This window comes from Lissotriton helveticus, chromosome 1_2 (genome assembly GCF_964261635.1).
Source record: "Lissotriton helveticus chromosome 1_2, aLisHel1.1, whole genome shotgun sequence".
NCBI classification, from domain to species: domain Eukaryota; kingdom Metazoa; phylum Chordata; class Amphibia; order Caudata; family Salamandridae; genus Lissotriton; species Lissotriton helveticus.
Window position 1 is genome coordinate 271,470,557 of NC_136058.1, and position 18,824 is coordinate 271,489,380.

Genomic DNA, 18,824 nt, shown 5'->3' on the forward strand with positions numbered 1-18,824 from the left:
AGTCTAGCCTTGAAGAAATCAAGGTAAGACCTATCTGCTTGTATGCTTTCAGAGGGATATAAGGAAACACCTTCCATAGGATACTAATAATTTAAAATCAAGTAGATACAGTATGACTGACCTGAAGGTCAAATGATAGCTTGATATCCACTAGTTCTCCAAGATTTTTGGCAGAGTCTGCCGGGGTAGGCAATACCCCTAATATGTCTGGTCACCAGAAATTATTCCATATGGAGGGTTGGATGCCAACAATTAGGGCCTCAGACTTGTCCCCCTTCAGTGTACGTAGTTGCTACCCATCCATGTCGCTACTTCGTGCATACTTTTTGTTAAAATAGGTAATAGGGGCCTCCGTATCCTTAGTGATGGACACAATTATTTGTGTGTCACCGGCATTGGATAGGGCCTTCAGTCCAAAGAACCGTATCAGCTTAGCCAATGGGGAGACAAAGAGATTGAAAAGAGTCAGGCTCAGGTTCAGGGAGGAGCCCTGAGGCACCGAAAAAAAAATTCCCCGGAGTTTTATATAGCGCAAACTTGACCCAGAAGTCTGAGGTATCAAAGCACTTTACATGAGCATTTTGTTAGGCAGGGGGAATTAACTGATTTTCCCAGAATCACAGGATATTGAGCGTCATTGCAGAGAGTCGAACCCGGTTCCCCAGATTTGAGATCGACCGTCCTACATGGCAGGATGATGGGATCTGAACTAGATTGGTTCATATCAACCGTCTGTGACCTATCCTTCAGAAAGGATGATAATCGATCTAACGCTGACCCAGAGAGCCCCAAATTCTGCAGCCAATTAGCCCTCAGGGCAGGATAAATGGTACTGAAAGCTGCGGAGAGATCCAAAAGGATCGGTGCCACAGCCTGCCCTGATCAACCACATAATAGATATTATCAACAGCTGAAACCAAAGAAGTTTATGTCCCGTAGTTTGTTCTGAAACCAAATTGAGAGGGATCTAACAATTCATGCTCCTACAAATATGCCACGAATTGTAAGTTAAGGTTCTTCTCCCTGGTTTTAGAGGGATGGGCCTATAGTTTTTTAAAATATGTTGGATCCAAGATAGTTTTTTTTAGACAAGGCTTAACACCATCTGCTCTTTTCCACAGTTGAGGATAAGTTCCAGAGCTAATGACTTTATTGATAGCAGTTGCAAGATGAGGAGCAACTGTCTTAGCATGGTTCAGAAGGAGAGTCTGACTCCATACTAAGATGATAAAGCTATACTTTCTCATGGATTCAAGCAAGAGAAAATAGAAAGTCCCATTATCTGATTGGCACCACATTCTCTAGACTCTTATAAATGACCCTCTCCCTGCAAGTTCTCTTAGGTAGAGATACAGGAGTCTGCATTAAGGAAGTCAATTTCCTGTTATGGTTTGGGGAAAAGCTCGCCAGACTATTACAGAATTCTTGGGAACCTTACATAGTGGCGGGTGTAGCGGGCGTACAGAGCAGATTGGTCAGTTTAAAGAGCTCTTGGCTAACTCAAGTTTGTTGGTGTGGAAGCATGTTTTCTCCTCTTTAATGGGTGCCTTATAATCTTTCATGAGGGTCTTATATAGATCTGTCTCATGCAGATCATAACTACTCTGCCATGTCCTTCTTGGCACCTACAAGCCTGTCTTAACACTCTGAGCATCTCAGAAAACCATGGGGAAGTTGGCAACTTACTTCAAGTGTGACCCTAGTGGTTGCCAAAAGCGATATTGCGAGGTACTGGGGTGTCTTGGAAACTCCCTCCCTGCAGGAATGGCGACGTGAAATGGACCTCTACATGAGGGCCGAGAAGAGGACATATCAAAGGTGGGTTTGGCCGCCATAAGTGTGGCAGGGTATGCTCAGACGTGAGTCCCTTGCTCACTTTGCCACTGGTTTCAAGCAAGCCGGGCTGAAGACGGCTGGAATGCCAGAAACCGGTCCTCGGAAGCTTGTTTCCGGTCCAGGGAAGGCATGGCTTGGCAGTTCGGGCTGGACTGTTCCCATGAGGCACAGGGTCAGACTGATTTGCATATAGCCATGTCTGAACTGGGGTGGCAGAGTGGGCTAAAGAACGGTGATGGATTAAACCCAGATATTTTGACTGGATGTGAGTGTTTGATTGGTTCAGATACTCCGTCCATCACCACCCCCTTTTGGTAAATATTATGAGAGCAACGTTTTGATTGGTTCAGGTGATAGTGGTTGTTCCATGCTTACAAGGCAGTGCTGGTTTGGGAGAATAAAATTGGCCAATCACTGTGTGGTCCTATTTTGAGTCCACACAGTGATTTGCCATGTTTTTGTTCCCTTGACGCAATGCTCTAAGCCTCATGCACATCACGAGAGACAACACTGTGCTGGAGCGGATTGGAAGAGAGCAGCCACTTTTCTTGCTCATCTCCTGCCAGCAGAGCACATGCTTGTAGGCCCTGCTTGAGAGAGGCAATACAGGCCTGTTCAGTTTTCCTCCGGGACCCACTCGACGACTTCACTTCTCCATTATGACAGGCATTTCTGATGAAAAATAAATTAATTCTATGATGTGATTATTTTAAAAGTTAAGTGGTGGGAGGGAAGGAGACTTGATTTTATCGTGCTCTGCAGACTCCTGTGTGCACTGCCTCCATATTTAGTTCATCCTTAATTTTGAAGTGGTGCGTAGTCCGCGACCACTGGTGGAGTTACTTCTAGGCCAACACTCAACGCCTCTGGGCCTTGTATACATGAAGCTTTCATCCCCGCTGCGCTGCCTTCCTCTGGCTGCTTGTTCTTCATTGCAGATACCTAACTAGAAAACGAGTGTTAAAAAACCAGTGTGTGTCGTGTGCCAATGCTTATGCTTTTCTACCTGTGGTTACCTGGTTGGAAGTCACGCATTAGGACTGCACTTACCTATGCACCAGACAAAAAAGGGTGGTCTCCCGTGCACGCACAACAAATAAGTGGAAAACTTCAAAACAGGTTCCTATAAGCTGCTCAGAGACATGGGCGTAGGAAATGTGGGTGACCTGGGGAATATATCCCCTCCCCCAGATTTTGTAGCGGGGGGGGGGGGGGGAATACGGGGGACAAGGGTTAAGAGGACGACGGGACAAAAGAATTTCCCTTCTCTCCTGTCAGTCGTAGGGCCATAGGCATGTCAAAGCAATATTGCTTTGACGTGCCAGGGGCCCTGCACTTTACTGTGACCTTCTCTTTTGTTGTGCTGCAAAGCTCCAGGATTTTTTTCATATCTCGTCCTCCCACTCCAGCTTCCTGCAGTCTGCACTTCCAGGACAAAGGAAGAGAGGTAGTTTGTTGATTGCTGTCTGCATTCTGCCCTTCCTCAGCCTGTGCAATTCAGTCCCTCAAAAGCTAATGTTGTGATGAAATGTTTATTTTGAGCAGTTGATCCTCGCCCTGGAACATGATGACAATTACCATCCGACATAGTCTAAGCACACATCTTGCATCACATTATGTCAGATGTGTTGGTCTGTCCTAATATTTACACAAATAACAATTTAACCCATTGACCCCGGCACGAATTCCGCTGCGGTGCGGGTGAATTAATGAGTGGGCGTGTTTCGGATTGCCCCAGCCGTCCTCCGCACACACCCACTGTGACATCGGACGGCCGGGGGCCGTCCAACGCACCCAATGGGTTAAATACCACTATTTTGTCTTATTTCTTTTACAGCGTTACTCGACCCAATCCAGGGTGACAAAGCGATTTATATCATGCATGCACACTATATATTGACAATAAATCATATGTGTGTAAATCAGTTTAAAGAATGTGTTACATACAATTGTGAGGGTTACAAGGTGAAGGGAAACAACCTTTACAACGCAACTTTTACAATGCACTACCATTACAACGAAACTTTTACAACGCAAGATCCATTACATCGCATGCCAATACAACGCAGTCATTACAACGCATACCATCACAATGCATACCATCACAACGCATGTCATTACAACGCAGTCATCACAATGCATACCATTACAACGCATACCATCACAACGCATAGTACCCTTACACTATCCAAAACTTACCCTACTGTTGCACCCCTTGAGTTAGAATAGTAATTTTTACCCCTACACTATCCAACACTTACCCTACTGTTGCACCCCCTAGAGTTAGAATAGTAATTTTTACCCTATATTATCCAATACTTACCATACATGCAATGTAATGGTATGCGTTGTAATGGTATGCGTTGTAAAGGTAGTATGCATTGTAATGGAATGCGTTGTAATGGTAGTTTTTAGGAAATTCGTTGTAATGGCATGCGTTGTAATGGAATGCGTTGTAAAGGATTTTGCGTTGTAAAAAATGTGTTGTAAAGGCATGCGTTGTAAAAGTACGCGTTGTAACGACATACATCCCAAGGTGAAGGAGTCCTTTGTCCTTTCCTTCATAGTTCACTGTATTATATTAGAAGGACTAGCAGCCCGTCCCGACGTTGTCCGGGGGCAATCAGGCTTGCTCCCTAACACTGTGGCGACACAAACAACCTTTGTCTGTGCGCTGCAAAACCAAACCCTGTTCATAACCAGCCATGGCGACTCAACCCCCAGTACACAAAGGCAGTATGTACCCATTCCACACGCCCCGCTGCAGTCCGCCAAAGTTTACCGCTCAGCCCGCTCCAGTCCGCCTTAGTTCACCGCAGTCGCCCAAACCCAGGCCCCAACCACCTCCTCAGCCGAAGTTTACTGCCACCTTCAGTGCCCCCAATCAGCCACACACGCCATGCTCCCTAACACTTTTGCCACGCATCCGACGCTGCAAATGACCTTTCTCTGTGCGCTGCAAAAGCAAACCCCGTTCATAACCTGCCATGGCGACTCAACCCCCACTAAACAAAGCCAGTATGTACCCATTCCACACGGGGCTGCAGTCCGCCAAAGTTTACCCGTCAGCCTGCTCCAGTCCGCCTTAGTTCACCACTCCTCCCCGCGCTTGACGTACCTCAGCCTGCTCCTGACGTACCTCAGCCTGCTCCAGTCTGGCAAAGTTCTCCGCTTCTCCCCGCGCTCCGCCAAAGTTTACCGGTCAGTCCGCCTTAGTTCACCACTCCCCCCCGCGCTTGACGTACCTCAGCCCGCTCCAGTCTGGCAAAGTTCTCCGCTCCCCCCCACGCTGATCTCCGCCGCTCCTCCTCGCGCTCCTGTACGCTGCTCCTCCCCGCGCTCCTGATGTCAGCACGCTGGTCGCGGCCGGCGCTACTTTCAAGGGACTACTTATTTTTTATCTTAAATTTTTTAAACAACGTATATATTTTATTATAATATAGCCTATGTCCATCTGCACACCCTGACAATTACAATGATGTATCGGGTGTTTGAATTGGCGCTGTGGTTCCCGAGTTTACCCGCCTCAAAGGTTCACAGTTCTTACTCTATAATAGTAGTATAGATTACAATTTATGAAGTAAAAGTAACTAAATGATTTCTACGTTAAAAGCAAAAACCTACTTACCAATCTACATAAAATAAAAAATTGTCATCTGTGTGCTACATGATTTGCATTGCAGGAGACATATTAACCTTCTATGCTACATTGAACCAAAACTGGGACTAGTCAAAAAACCTGCCTCTCCAGGAAGAGCATTAACCTCCAGAGTTATCTTACCATTATTATTATTTCCTGAGATTTACTGGGTACATAAAAATCTATGCAGCAGGTGCCTTTACCCCATAAAATATTTTAAAAAGCAGACTTTGCAACCAATTAAGCAGAACAGACAGACTGCCAAATTCTCCTTGTTGGAGGTTGTATGCAGAGTGGAAAAACTGCAGCATGCCCAATGAAAGTCAATGGTAAAGTCGCAGTTACAGTTTTCAGGAAGAAGGACCCTTCCCAGAGGACCCCGAAGAAACCATTTGGAAAGCGTAAGGTTGGAGAGCCATCCCGCCTGTGGATGCCCCAGAAACCAGGTTACCTGCACCAGGGAAGTCGGATGCATAGGAGTGGAGTGACGTCGGAACCTGTTGTAGACAACAACGGAAGACTTCAAAGAAGATGCATCTTGAGAAGTCTGTGAAGCAGTCCAGTGGAATTCAAGAGTGGATTCTTGAAGAAGAGAATCTGCAAGTAGAGAGGACAGACTCAATGCTACTCGGAAGTGACCAGGAGGCACAGAAGCACAATGCCCACTGATGTTAGGGATTCAGGAGTGAATACGGTGACCTTGTACCAGGTGGTCGATGTCCGGCGCGAGAACAAATTAATCAATAAATCAGGGGAATTGTAAGCTCGCTACTCGCCCGTGAGGGTCTCAAGGTGCTGGGCGGGGGAGGTGAGCCGCTCCCCATCAGTCAAAAAGCCAGGTCTTGAGCATCTTTCTGAAGATGTTCAGGGGTGGGGCACGTCTGATGTTGAGCGGCCTTGGTAGGCGCAACTGGCGTGGAAAGCGAAAAGATGCAAACCTTGGGACCAGCAAGGGACTCACCAAGTGTAAAAACATAAGAGCAGGCCCAAGCAAGCAGGGGAGTCCCCTGAAGCAAAGGAAGACCCCTGAGAGGACCCACAGGTCAAAGGCACAGGAGTTGCAAGAGGACCTCAGGCAGCTCACCAAATATGTTGGCCCACGGTGCACAGTATGCAGTGAGGATGCTGATCTTCGAGGGAAGAGGTGCGGAGGCTGGAACTTCCTGTAGCTCGAAGATCTCTGGAGTGTAGAGCCAACAAGCCTTGGCAACTGCAAGTTGACACCGTGCACAGGGGTTTGGTCCCAGCAGCTCCGACGAGGGATACTGTCCTCAAAATTGCAGAGAAGATAGGTCAGGCCTCTAGAGAGCGGCAGAACCACCACCTGTGTTGCTGGGCCTCGGTAAGTCCGTAGGAAGACAAGGGCAGCAGACCTGTGAGCTTCACTGCGGTGCTTGCAGATGCAGAGGAGTGACTCCCTCACTCCAAGGGAGATTACTTCAGATGTTCTTGATGCCCACAGGCCTTCTGGAGATCATGAATGAAGCCCAGACATAGACGATGCAGTAGACTTGAAGAACAGTGAGACCAGGAGCAGCAGGTGTTTCCATGATGCAGTCTCTGCTGCAGGCGAAGTCCAATGAAGTCCAAGTGTCCAGACATTCGAAGAGTGTCTTGATTTCAGAGCTGTCTCTTGTTTCATGATGAATTTGCGGACCCACCCACAGGGGAGCCCTTAAGCACCCTAGGGAAAGGGTTGGAAAGCCTCAGGGGTCCCTCCCAGAGGAGGTGTTGGACAGAGGGGAGAATATTCCCCTGTCCTTTGTCCAGTTTCGAACCAGAGGCGGAACCAAGGGTTCCTGAACTGGCACAAACTAGAGTATGCAAGGTGGGCACCAAATGTGCCCTTCAAAGCAGTCTAATGGTGCTGGAAAGCACCCCCTCCCCAGCCCAATATACTAAGCCCTGTCTGGGAGGTGGTCTCACTAGCTTGCTGGCAGACCCTGAAAGGCTGTTACTGGGAGTACAGGAGGGGTCCCCTAAATTAGCTTCCCAGTACATGGGATCATACTTCCACCAGCACCAGAATCAGTGTTGGGGTAGGATTCCAACATGTTTGATACCAAACATGACCAGGTTCGGTTCCGCCATTATATAGTTAGACATCTCATAATGACTGATGTCCACTATATACCTTAAAATGGCTGATTGCACTGATCACACTTACAAAACCTGGAGAATCGACTCTGGGGTTTGTAAGGGTGTCCTGATCATGCAGGGGCACCCTCATACTTGAAACCAAGCACCCTGCTTTCAGGACTGAAGGACCTACCGTTGGGGTGACTTAGGTTTTGAGTGCATTGACCTCAGATATAAAGTAACATATCTGTCGTGAGAGGTGCAAGCACCATCTCACATATGCTGCAATGGCAGTCTTGTAGTCAGGGTTTAAGTGGGCTACCATGGGTGGCACAATACATGCTGCAGCCCGTGGGAGACACCTTGTGTACCTATGCCCTAGTTACCTTAGTACCACATACTAGGGACTTAAAACGGTACAACAGTAGCCAATTGTGAATGCACCAAAGTACTTACCATATCCAATTTAAGGGAGAGAGCATAGTTGCTTTGGTCCTGATTAGCAGGATAACAGCAGACTACAGTCAAAACACACTGACACAAGGCGGCAAAAAGTGCGGTAACCATGAAAGCAGGTCCTACTTTTCTACAGTGGTTTTGTAGGCTACGCATGAAATTAAATGTTATCCTTGCCTTATTAAGAGGCCAGTGTAACTCGATGGGAATTAGAGTAGTGTGATCGAATTTCAGAGATAAAGGCATACATCTAGTTTGATATGTAGGACAGTTTTCAGTGGCAAGAGGCAGGCTTGTGAGATGCCCACAAGGACGGCGTAGCCGAAGTCCAGTCGTGACAGTATTTTTAGTAGAAACGAGACAAGAATGGCTTAATCTTTTTGGTGTTCATCACTAATACCTCATATCTAAACCTTGCCCATGCACCTCATTCTGCATTTCTCACTATACTATCTTCTTTGAGCATCTCATATGTGTCTCTCACAGCAGGCATTTTTACATTGCTAATCATCTCTCTCACACAAATGCTGTACATCTCCTTTTTTGAGCATCCCACACAAAGATATTTTCTATTGCAAATTTATCATGTATGGCTTCTTATATTTTTGTGCAAGGTAATGCAGTTTGATTGCACTTTACACTCATATGATCCATCTGCAATAATGCTTCTCATAGATTAGACAATAAAAGTTTCTGTATTGTGTTGTATACTTTGCGATGCATTAAGGGTTTCTCCACCCTTCAGTCACAGGAATGCAGATGATAAATTTCCAGTGTTTGAGAAGCTATTCTTGCTCTCTTTCTTGTACCCTGCTAAAACAGGGGTTTCCAAAAGGGATCCGACTGACTTCAATACTCAAACATCCACACAGAATCCTATACCATACTATTAGACCTGCCAGCCTTAGGGTTGTCGTCCCCCAAACCTTTTGCTTGCTTACCTCCTCTTTTTGCTGATTCTTTGTTTTACCCTTAGGACTCTGAGCACTTTACAACTGCTGACCAGTACTAAAGTGCATGTGCTTCTCCCCTAAACATGGTAACACTGGTGTATACACAACTGGAATATTTAATTTACTTGTATACCATATACCCAGGGCTTGTAAATTAAATGTTACTAGTGGGTCTGCAGCACTGATTGTGCCACCCACACAAGTAGCCCTTTAAACATGTCTCAGGACTGCCACAGTAGAGCCTGTGTGTGCAGTTTTATTGCCATGTCGGCTTGGTAATAAAAATCTGTTGCCAAGACGTAAACCTCCCTTTTATTACACATAAGTCACCCCTAAGGTAGACCCTAGGTAGCCCATAGGGTAGGGTGATATGTTACTAAAAGGTGGGACATGTACTTTTAAGATTGGTGTGTCCTTGTAGTGAAAAACACCTACAACCGTTTTTCACTACCGTGAGGCCTACTCCTCTCATTGATTAACATTGGGAATTCCTTAATACACTCATTTAAGCTGTAATTCCTTGTTAGAAAGAAGTAGCTGTGTTGTTTTATATCTTTGAAATAGCAATGAAAAATCCTATTTACTGATAAGGTTGGTTTTCACATTACTACTTGAGATATGCCACTTTTAGAAAGTTGACATTTCTCTGCTCTTACAGCTATGTGTGTCTGCAGCCTGTCTCCAATACACTCCAATATTAGTCCAATTGCATTTTGAGATTTAGGACTGTCACGAAGAGCATTCTGTTCATTCTTCCTTTTTTTTGTCCCACCTTTGTTTGCTTGGTGCATAAAGATGTAAGATTTAAAAACAAGTTTTGTCACATTTGGTCAAGTTACCATGTAAATGTAAATAATAATTAAAGCATAATTGCACACTGAAACTACATGCCTGCCTTTATCAATGTTTCACTACAAAACTATGTGATTGTATTCGTTTAATTGAGGGTAAGACAATAGATGATTTGTATAGGGTCACTGGGGTGTGTATCACTTACAACGCAACTTTTACGTCGTAATGCTGTTACAACGCAGCTATTACAACGCAGGATCCATTACATCGGATGCCATTACAACGCATGGCATTACATCGCAGATGCTATTACAACGCATACTATTACATCGTAAGTATTGGTAAGTATATAATTTTTTTTTATTTTATTTAATATTATATAATTGATTTAATAATTATTAATTATAAATAAAAATAAATAAAAATATTTATTTATGTTTTTAAATATTATAAATTAAATTTATTAATTTAATTAATTTTTTAAATAAGTATGAGTATAGGAGTATATGTTTTGGTGTACTGAGGTATATGTTTTGGGGTGTTTGGGTATTTTTATGTTTTAGGGCAGGGTTTGGGTTTTGGGGTACAGGGGTGTTTTTAGGTTTCAGGGCTAGGTTTGGGTTTTGGGGTACAGGGGTGTTTTTAGGTTTTAGGGTAGGGTTTGGGTTTTGGGGTACAGGGGTGTTTTTAGGTTTCAGGGTAGGGTTTGGGTTTTGGGGTACAGGGGTGTTTTTAGGTTTTAGGGTAGGGTTTGGGTTTTGGGGTACAGGGGTGTTTTTAGGTTTCAGGATAGGGTTTGGGTTTTGGGGTACAGGGGTGTTTTTAGGTTTCAGGGTAGGGTTTGGGTTTTGGGGTACAGGGGTGTTTTTAGGTTTCAGGGTAGGGTTTGGGTTTTGGGATACAGGGGTGTTTTTAGGTTTCAGGGTAGGGTTTGGGTTTTGGGATACAGGGGTGTTTTTAGGTTTCAGGGTAGGGTTTGGGTTTTGGGGTACAGGGGTGTTTTTAGGTTTCAGGGTAGGGTTTGGGTTTTGGGGTACAGGGGTGTTTTTAGGTTTTAGGGTAGGGTTTGGGTTTTGGGATACAGGGGTGTTTTTAGGTTTCAGGGTAGGGTTTGGGTTTTGAGGTACAGGGGTGTTTTTAGGTTTCAGGGTAGGGTTTGGGTTTTGGGGTACAGGGGTGTTTTTAGGTTTTAGGGTAGGGTTTGGGTTTTGGGGTACAGGGGTGTTTTTAGGGTTCAGGGTTGGGTTTGTGCTTAGGGCTAATTAAATTATATTTACCATTTATAAATTAATTAAAATATATTTATTAAATTAAATTAATTAAATTATATTAATTACATTTTTAATTAAATTAATTAAATTAAATAAATTATTTTAATTAATTTAATTTCATTACAATTTTAAACATAATTAAATTAAAATAATTTCATTATATTAATTAATTAAAATTAATTACAATTTTTATTAAAATTAAATTAAATAAATAGATTTAAATTTATTAAATTAAATTAATTACTATTTTAAAATGTATTTTAATTAAATTAAATAAATTAAATTAATTAAATTAACTTAATTACATTTTTTTTAAAAGTATACTTACCTATACTTACGATGTAATGCCATGCGTTGTAATAGCATCTGCGATGTAATGCCATGCGTTGTAATGGCATCCGATGTAATGGATCCTGCGTTGTAAAAATTCCGATGTAACGGAATGCGTTGTAAAAATCAGCGTTATAGTGACACCAATCCGGTCACTGGAAGTCCAAAAGGTTGTCCATGTCCCCTCCAGAAATTTAGTGTCTCCTACACCCCTGCTCAGACATGTGTTAAGGCATGGGTAAATGCCAAGAGACCTTACATTACAAGATGCCCCCCTGGTAAAGTGAACTTTCTGTCTATTTGACCTCTGCCTATCTATTTTTCTATCTAAACATCTCTCCCTCACTGCCTACCTCCACCTTTGACTAGGTACACAGTTTTATCTTAAGGCTTTTTGGGGTACGCACAAGAAATATTTCAAAGATTTTTGTGTGTCCCTGTTTAAGATTAACATATAGTTTAGTATTACTTGGCATTACATGTGCCTCAGTTAGCAGGAAATGCATAATATAAAATTCAAAGTAGTTTTGTACAGGGGCCCCTAAAATATGTTTTGCCATGGCCCCTCAAACATCCTTAAGATGACACTGCTGCCACATCAGCTACCTTTTACCTGCAGCATTAAGTTGCAATTGTGCCAAGCCACTGCTCGGTTTTCCTTGGCTTTGATTAACTGTATGGTTCATAGCAAAGAGCCCTGCTTTAGTACTGCCCGCCAACACTTCTGTTTCAGGCACTGTAGTGCGGGCCCCATGTACACCGAAAACACTTCAAAGATCTCCATATTTCTATCGACTAGGGTAAGCAGTGGGAAGACATTTGCATCTTTCTGAAGTACAATGGTAGTTGTTTACAACTACCTACATAAGATGTGCTTTGTAATCCGCAGATGGTATTTCTAAACGAAAGCATGCTCGTGCATTCCCAGAACAAGGTAGGCTCATATTTGTATGGAACCATATTCACTCAAACCTAAAACATATATATGTATATTTATAAAAATGTAATGTAAGGAGTTTCGCGTCGCCCTTCCTGGACTCTCCCCATTGGAATCTCCTTTCTACAGCTCCATGTGACCAGCCCCTGGGGTACCCTGAGCATCCCTAAGAGATGAGGATGCCCTTCCAGTAGGCACTGACTGGCCTATAGTGCAATCGGGCAGTGCCCATAGTCTAGCATAGCAGATCAGTATGTAAACTGGTTTTTAGCATTCGTGGGCCGGTTTTATGGCCTAGTGGGGTGGTTTCCACTATTGATTTCCCTGATATTACCACTTTTTTTTTTATAAAACAATATGGCTTGTTAATAGGGGGGCACTTTTATTTTGCTCCCTGGGCCTATTTTTTGTCCCAGTCTGACCCTGCCTTCCATGGCCCCCAATCTACTACTGCTTGTGCTGTTCAGTGATTCTTTGTGTCTGGTTGCTCATATCCTGTATTCGACTAACAGGCCTGAATAGTTCGGCAGAATAGGCCTAGGGTGCGCATCTGTCTGTAAATTTCACAGACCGTCCGTAAATTTCACGGACCGTCCGTAAATTTCACGGAGTGTCCGTGATTTGGACCTCACGTCTGTTGTCCATGATTACCCCTTTTACGGATGCCTATTGTCAGTAATTTTGGACATTGGCGAACAGCACTGTTCCCCTGTGAGAAGCCTCAACTCCCTTATGGGGCCACCTCGCACTCCTCCTCTGGGCACAAGAGCAGCCCCACCCGCCCATTGTCATTCTGTCTGCCGGCTGATTGTCACATACAGAATGACAATGGCCCAGCCTGTGCAGTTAAAGCATGTGGCCTACTCCAGCTTCAGTTTTGGGCAAGGCATTCTGTTTTAACAGTACATAAAAAATGTTACACCTCACCTGATGGAAGAAATATACAGAATCAAGTTCATCAAAAGAAGCCATGAAAGTGATAGTTCTTTCACAGTCTCATCATTTTAGAACTGAAGCATTTTCAATATTAAATACAATGAAGTCATAGTTACTGCTTTTTTATTTTATGCCATTAACAACCATTGATAAACCAATAGTACTGGCTTGTTGTATGTATTATGTATCTGGAAGCAGTGACAGAGGTAGCAGAATACCAGTCGGGCAGTACACTATGCTAAGCACAGATTTTTACCTTATGTGTTTTAACACACGCCGTTAATTACATTGGACATGCCCTTTGGAAAGACCCCTACGTTTTTTCAATCCACTTACAGCCCTGGAAACACCACCATATCACAGTCACCTCATGTCCTGGCACTGTGCATCATGCATGACTCATGACTTACATGTTTTCAGATTGCTGAAGTGCAGGGGCATAGTGAATACTACCCCCACCCCACCCCTTGCTTTAGAAGCTACAGCAGGGTGACAGGCCTCTTCTGTCTGCAAATCTGCAGACCAAGGTTCAGCTCATAATTAATGTGAAAAGGTGGGTGAGTAAGTAAGTGAAGGAATGGGTGAAGGGCTGGATGGATTAGTAAAAGAATGCATGGATGAGTGAAAGGGTGAACGGATGGATAATGGGAGAAAGCATCGCTGGATGGATGAGTGAGTGGAAGGATGGATGAGAGAAAGGGTAACTACACATATGAATGGGTGGAATGGTGGTTGTTTGGGTAAAAGAGTAGATGTATGGGTAAAAGGGTGGATAGATGGGTAAAAGGGTGGATGGATGAGTGAAACGATGGATGGATAAGGGAAAGGGTGGATGATGGGCGAGGGAATGAGTGGACGGATAAGTGAAATGATGGGTGCATTGATGAATTGATAAGTAAAAGGGTGAATGGATAGGTTCAAGAGTGGATGACTGGGTGGATAGATTGGTGAAGGGATGACTAAGTGAAAGGGGATGGAGAGAGAAAGGGAGGATGGATGGATAAGTGAAAGGATGGCTGGATGGGTGACAGGGTAAATGGGCGGATGGATGAATGAATGGATGGGTGGAAATGTGGATGGATGAGTGAGAGAATGGATGGGGTGAAAGGATGAGTGAAAGGGTGGATGGAGGGATGGATGAGTGAAATGATGCATGGAAGGATAGATGATGGTATAGGTTTGGAAATGGTTAAATAGGTTTGGATATGGATGGGCACACAGATGGAAGGACATAATGAATGGTGGAAGACTGAATTATGGATGAAAGAATGAATGGATGCCACTCCCCTGGGTGACTCAACCCGCCATCCCAAACTGATATGACGTCAGGCACCAAGCGCGGAATTCGGGCTTGAAATGCTCCTTCTGCCTGCCAAAAAGCAGAAACAAATTCCTTGTATGGTGCAGTGGTACCACAAGAGACGTTCTGCTGTTGTGTCGCTGAGCGGAGCTGCTCCCATACTACCGGGAAGCAGGGCAAGCAGCTCTCCACCTGTCCCGAGGCCATGAGAGATGCATGAGGGCACTGCTTTGTGCAGCACTACTGCGGGGAAAGGCGGGTAAGACAACACAGCCTGCACTTGCAGACAACAGCACCGATGTGACTCGAGTCCCTTCCACCACAATTTTTTTTTCTTTTAAAAGTTTGCACCCCTAAGAATATTGCACCCGGGGCAACCGCTCCTTGTGGCCCCACCCACGCTACGCCACTGCCTACCATTATTGATGACATCTGATTCATACACCTTTTCCCCTCATTGTCTTAAGTAACATTTCCTATACATTGACTTTCACATTTATTAGTCATTATCTCTATATAATATGTGTGATGTAACTCACTCCAACACCCTGCCGTACATACTTCGGATGAGTAGCACTATAAAAAAATTAAATACACATAAGAGTGGGTCTATGTGACTAAGGAGAGGCACTATTGGAGGGTGGTAACAAGGCCAGGCTGGCTGTACGTGGCATAGGGCGTCTTGCCCTAGGTAGTTGGAAGGGTAGGTGGTAAGTTTTTTTACTTGGGGGCTGTCACTGCAAAGTTCCTTGTATATCCAACAGTTTTCAGGCAACAATAAAAGTGTCACGATAACTCTGATGACTAATGTACCCCCTGGAGAAAAATGGGAGTTTTGTTTAATGGCAGTTTTGAATCATCTAAGGTAGCACAGAGGGTTAATATGCCTGCTGCAAAGAATGTGCACCCTGCATATCAAAGAACATTATATACGTGCAGAGTTCAGTGTACTCCCGCTTTTGTCAATGAGATAATTGTGTTACCATGCAATTCATAAATTACATAGGTATTCTAGCACAGTGAGCTATGAACTGCCATCAAAGAGCTGCATGCAAGCTCCATGGTACAGGTTACAAAGTTGTTTTTTCTACCCAGTTTTTCATTATCCTGATGTTGCTAAAAAGGGTTTGTTTTGGTAGAAATACATTATTATAGTTAAAGTCAGCGCTAACTACTGTGTTATGTTCTGGGTCCTGAGTTTGTGCTTCTTCAGACCAAGCAGTCCTACAAAATGCCTACCAGTATGTGTGACGTGCATCCTACACCTTGTAATCCCGGTTGCCTTATGTAACATTTTCTATACACTGATTTACACACATATGATTCATTTTCTCTGTATGTGCGTGCGATGTAAAGTGCTCTGGCTCCCTACACTGGTATGAGAGGCTCTATAAAACCAATGAAATACATGTGAGAGAGAGGCACTGTTGGTGATAGTGAGGGAATCATTGAAGAGCCCCATCAAAGATTGTCATATGCTGGTGCACAGTAAGGTCATCATTTACTATGCTTTAGAAGCTAATACAATTGAATATAGATTGACAAATGTGTTGTAGAATGCACCATGGTTGCACAAATACATTTTCATGGGGGTGTGAAAACAAAGCTTGTTTGTAACACACAACTTCTAAATATCTGTAAATGAACTGTGCAAATGTTTCAAAACATATCAGCAGTTATGAAACCACAAACTAACCACTTGTTTGTAATTCAGAAGTGTGCTGGAAACATGGTTATAATAGGATCAAAACAATCAAGACACTTTACTTGGTGATGTTCAAATACTATATATTTGCTGAAACCACATTTCCACACATTAGTATTTGTGCGCCATATGTTTTTATCAGTAAAACTGCATCTTGCCATTTTGCTTCTATTCAATACAAAAGGTTCTGCATGTAAAAGACAGTGCCTCCTTCTGACCTACAATAATGCCTCAACAACGTATAGTTTCTAGCCTGTAGCACTCTTCTGTACATCAATGAGAATCTGCAGTGAACAGCTCACAGAAATGAAACAGCCCAAGCAGTATACTATTTCCAATATACAGGTAAAAAAAAGTTCTATCTAACTGTTCTAACCCACAACAATACCATAATAATCAGCAGTCTGCAGCCAATTAACCTCTTCGCTGCGGTGGCTATTCCGTCGCACCGCTAAGGGGGTGGGCGGGCCGCGCGGCACGCCCATGCTGGTGACGGAACCGCTCCGTCACCATCCTCGGTTGAGCTGTGCTCATGACAGAGCAGTTCTGTCAGGGCCCTACCCGCTCAATAGAACGCACCGCGCAGGCACGAAATCAGCGCCGCACAGGCGCGTCGGGCGGACAATGAGGGAACCGCTGCGTCAACAGCACAGCGCTACCGCAGCTGATGACGGAGCGGTTCCGTCATCAGCGTGGAAGTGGTTAAAGCTCATGCAGGCTGTTTTATTTGCTTCATGCTCTTACCCTCATGCAAGACCTGTCCGCTATGGGTCTTATCCCGCCTCACTCAGTACAGTACCAGCCCCTAAACCACTCATCACAAGCTGAACAGACTTGGAATACCTGAAGCGATCTGACACATAAAGGTGGCCACTCGGAGGACTGCATCCTAGTCCAGCACTGCAGGGCCCAATTAGATACATCCTATGCGTGCTGCTTTACATCTCACAATGGCACTGATGTTTCTGTAAAACGTACCTTTTGTCCTAAAGTTTTGTCGTAAATTCTGACCTTCTGTCCTGAATTTTTGTTCTGTATTCTAACCCTTTGTCCTGAATTTTTACACTCACCGTCCTGAATTTGAACCCATGTCAGTTGGTCACCTTAAAAAGGCCCAGAATATTTACATTTTTCAAACACATGTAAGGCTAAAAGCCATTAATTCGGATGCAAGCCTCTACACAAAAAATCCCACCTTAACCCCTTTGCCGCGGGGCTAATTAGGCGCTGGGGTGAGAGGGGGGCGCGCGCAGCAAAACGGTGCTTGTGACGATCTCGGCTCGTCACGCTGCACGGTGGCGCTGTGCTCATGATGAGCTGAGCTCGTCATGACCACGCCCGTTTCCGTGGAATGCTCAGCACAGCAGGGCAATTAGCCCCGCGTGTGATCGTCGCGGTGGTCATGACGAGCTCAGCTCGTCATGAGCACAGCGCCACCGTGCCTCATGATGAGCTGAGCTCATCCGGAGCACACAAGTTGTCAAGGGCCACAAAGCATGTCTTTCACTTTAAGTAAGGTAGTTCACTAAAATTGCTAATATATGAGGAAGATGCGTTCGGAAATCAATTAAATGAATGCAGATACTCGGTGCCCAATGGGGAGTCGCATCGCTCTAGGACGGGCTATGTTACATTAGTCTAGTTCTGTTTGATTGGTTTTGTTCCTTCACTAACCCCGGGCGTCGCGGAAGGGCTCTTATAAGTCACGTGATTAACATCACTTCTAGAAGCCATTCACAGCACCTTCCTCGAGGCGTCAGCCTTTGTTCAATGTCCTCAACTGTATTTTTCGTGGGGCATGAAAACACATGAAAACACGCATGCGCTAAGATTTACATCCAGGTTGTAGACACAGACACAATAAACTTCCGGGACATTCCTCTTTGTGAAACTAACAACACTGCCCCATTTACTATCAACCACTGCAGTGATTTTTGTTTTCCATACAGTAAATGCCTTATATGAGGTGTAACTAGTGTTTTATAGGGACATTGTCCCAAAGGAACATCATTTTTTTTAATGTTGTTGGATATTTTGCTTACCTTTACCACCTTTTGTAGAGAAAGGTTGCCTCAAAATAAATGCAGTTTTGAAGAAATTAAATATGTAAGCTCTTAACAAAAAGACGAGGCTCGACTTTTGATTAAATCTATTATCATAAAGCTTTACAATTAAAACAAGCATTGGCATAGCCAATAGGTCTCGCTTTTGGGACCTTATAAGTATTTAGCTATGCAGCACAATATCCTTGGTGCAACAACATTAACCGTTGCATGGCTAAACACTTATAAGGTCACAATGGCAAGACTTATTGGCTATGCCAATGCTTGTTTATGGAGAAGGGGATTAGGTGGGGTGGCCCAGTCCCCTCCAAGGTCCGCCTTCTCCTCACATGGTGAATTTTTTTTTAGTTGGTAGGTCTGAGTAAGGTAATAGCTAGAAAACACACATGATGATTTCTGCAAGCTCCTTTTAGCTCCAAAGCCAACCACATTGAAAACCTGCGAGACCCAATAAAGGAAACAAGCATTGGCAAAGCTAATAGGATTAATCTCTGCAAAATCTACTGGTTTTGTCAATGTTGCTGTA